Genomic DNA, 2,916 nt, shown 5'->3' with positions numbered 1-2,916 from the left:
AAAAAAGCTTACCGAATGGGTACAAGCTTTTTGATCTTTATGAAACGCACGGCTTCAAATTCCGAGAAAGACTGAAATTTTTTGTGTGCAGCATTTATATACCATATTCGGAAGCTAACGCGGACCAATCAGCATTCGCAGCGATGAGGCATCGCGCTCATTGGTTGGCATGCGAGTGGTGGGGTTTGCCGTTCGACGGCTCATATAAATAGCGCGTAATTTGCAGTTCCACGGCTTTCGCAACTCGAGCAGGGGATGGGGTGTGTCCTGTCATATTAACGTTGAAAGAGATCTCGCTGTTCGCAGCCCTGTCTTCGAATCGATTGATTTTTCTCCAGATTCTAATCTCTGCTAAATGTAAAACGACATTGGAAAAGTTCACGGCCCTGTCTTCGAATCGATTGTGACTTTTTCTCTATATTCTAATCTCTGCTGAATGTAAATAAAACGGAATCTCTCAGAATATAAAACGACGAGAAACGGCACGAAAGGATCGTTCATCGTTGGATTTCTTTACTAAGGTAATCAATAATTAACTTTGCCTTTACTTTTCGTAACAGCGTTAATATTGTGTATTGCAAAGTCTAGTGTACAAGCACACTGATTATTCAGTTGAAAGTATGTGGCGTCGTGTCGTGTTGTCGCGTCTCGCGTCGTTTTTTATGCGTGAAGTTAACCGCACACGGAAAACAAGTGACTGTCGCTTCCCCATTTCGATCGCATTCACATTTCATTCGCTAAATACGGCGGATGGAGAATGACTGACGGCGGAACGGACTGGCTCTCAGACAAGTTGAAACGCGCGATCACACACAAATATGGTAATTAAAATTTATATAATACCTGAATAACTTGAATAAGTTAAATATATATTTTCATACGCGATATTTAACTATCGCGTGACTATAGATTCAGTAATCGCATATTAATAATCCGTTCGACCGCGTATTTCGTAAAACTTGTTTCGCGAAAGTATATCGCTTAAATAATTGACAATGAGATTTTCGACTATCAATCTGCAATACGGAAATAATAATTATAAAAGAAGAGCGTATATTATAATATATGCTTACCCTTTATGATTGTTATTTCCGCATTTCGAGCATCAGATATATTTCGAAATACGGAAAATTCATGAACGTGACGCCGAGAGCGAGAAGTGCAGCGTCACAACACTGCGTCGTTCGCATCGCCTTTGACACGCGCAAAAACAAAGCTGTCTCTTGCCTTCTTAATCTGAATTACAACTACGATTTATTTACACATTTTCATCTGTAAATGAAGCGCAAATGTAATTAAGACACGAGATTGGCATCGATCAAATGATAATTGAAACTTATATTAAACCTGTATTTGTTCGTTTATTGCAACATTTAGTTCGCGCAATCATAGATTCAATGTTCACTAAAAAAAAAAAGACGCGCATTGCCACTGTGTCGTGACAGCACGTCGCCGACGTGTTGCTCTTGGCGTGTGAAATTGATAACGCGAGAGACGAAATTACTTCGACATATTAATTGCGTTTATGTTTTATTTGCAGAATGCGACGAATACGAAATGGTTGGCTCCAAATGAGTGCTGTTGCGACTTATTGAATTGGTAAATAAAATTTATATTAATTTTATATCTAATTATTAAAATATCTGATAATTTTTTGTGTAATATAGTTTCGGCACTAGTAGGCGGATAATTCGTTCGAGCACGTATTTCACAATACTCGTGCATGTGAATAGCATGTCGCGTATAAAGTCAACTGTGCAGAAATCTTTCGCCATTTTAAATGTATTCTGATGTATAAATTTTATTTGTAAAGTATCGCGAGTATTGAACATGACAAATTTCCTGCGTTCTTATTTTTCTGCTGTAGTGAACTATGCATTACGTCTAATTAATATCGACTATACAAACAAAATATGACATGATTGCATAATATTTAGAGTACGTTTCGCTTTCACGCTCACACGATGTAAAACATTAGTTCATCCTTGTTTATCAAATATCAAATAAGAATAAATGATATTTGCAAATACTGTGGGCGCATCCTTAGCAATTATTTGCAACTGCATTTAATTTTAATAAACTACTTGTATTTGTTTCAACTGACAGATGCTGTCACAATGGGAAGAGAAGAGAGGTTTGCGAAAAACAGGCTTGACAATTTTGTGAAGAAGAGAAGGAAGAGGAAGAGGAAGCTCAGGAAAAGCAATGGATCAACTTTGTGGTAAGCAAGCTTATTGCTTACTTGCATAAAAAATTAGTCATTTCTTCCCATTAGGTTGTTTTATTTCAGTAATTAAAAATAATAATTACAAAAAAAATTAATGTAAAACATTACGAAAATTTATTCTCATAAAGACAATTTTGAGAAAGTGTATAATTATTTTAATCGATATATAATTAAAAACCTATTAAAAAATTTAATGTATTGTATATACAAATTAGTTTTTTAATTGTTGATTATTTTAAACACTATTTTAATTTGTATCTTACAATAAAATCTTTGTATTTGTATATTACAGAATCATGTAACCACATAGCTGATAACTCCATTGTTGCGCATCAATCGATCTTCCTTCTTTTTTTATTGGTACGCGCAGCCACTCTCGACCGCGATCAAGCCATTAGTCAGTTAGTGAAGATACAGTAAAATATAATGGAGACTGCACGAATCTGTACTGAGAGGTTAGGGTGACATCGGTCGGTGAGTGATAAAGATTTTATCAGGTAACAAATCTGTATAAAATGTATAGATCTATTATTATATTAGAAAAGAATATAACGCTTTATAAATCCATTACTTTAAAATGGATTAGCTACAAACGATTATGATACATATTTAATCTTGGATTTGTTTATCATTATTTGTCAATTTGATCAGCATCTTGATCTGCTATTATGCTTGAAGCTATTATGTTT

The 2,916-nt window shown here is 34.9% G+C and overlaps 1 long non-coding RNA gene across 1 annotated transcript; it reads left to right on the top strand.

Moving 5' to 3' along the window:
- Positions 1–254: 254 nt before the first annotated feature.
- LOC108752228 lies at positions 255–2,178 on the top strand. Its single transcript, XR_001939541.1, has 3 exons — positions 255–521; positions 1,541–1,599; positions 2,107–2,178. It is a non-coding gene; the product is annotated as an uncharacterized LOC108752228 (long non-coding RNA).
- The last annotated feature ends 738 nt before the right edge of the window (positions 2,179–2,916 follow it).

This window comes from Trachymyrmex septentrionalis, unplaced genomic scaffold, assembly GCF_001594115.1.
Source record: "Trachymyrmex septentrionalis isolate Tsep2-gDNA-1 unplaced genomic scaffold, Tsep1.0 scaffold6, whole genome shotgun sequence".
NCBI lineage: Eukaryota > Metazoa > Arthropoda > Insecta > Hymenoptera > Formicidae > Trachymyrmex > Trachymyrmex septentrionalis.
Note: the sequence above shows the minus strand (reverse complement) of the source record. Positions and strands in the feature narration are given on the sequence as shown.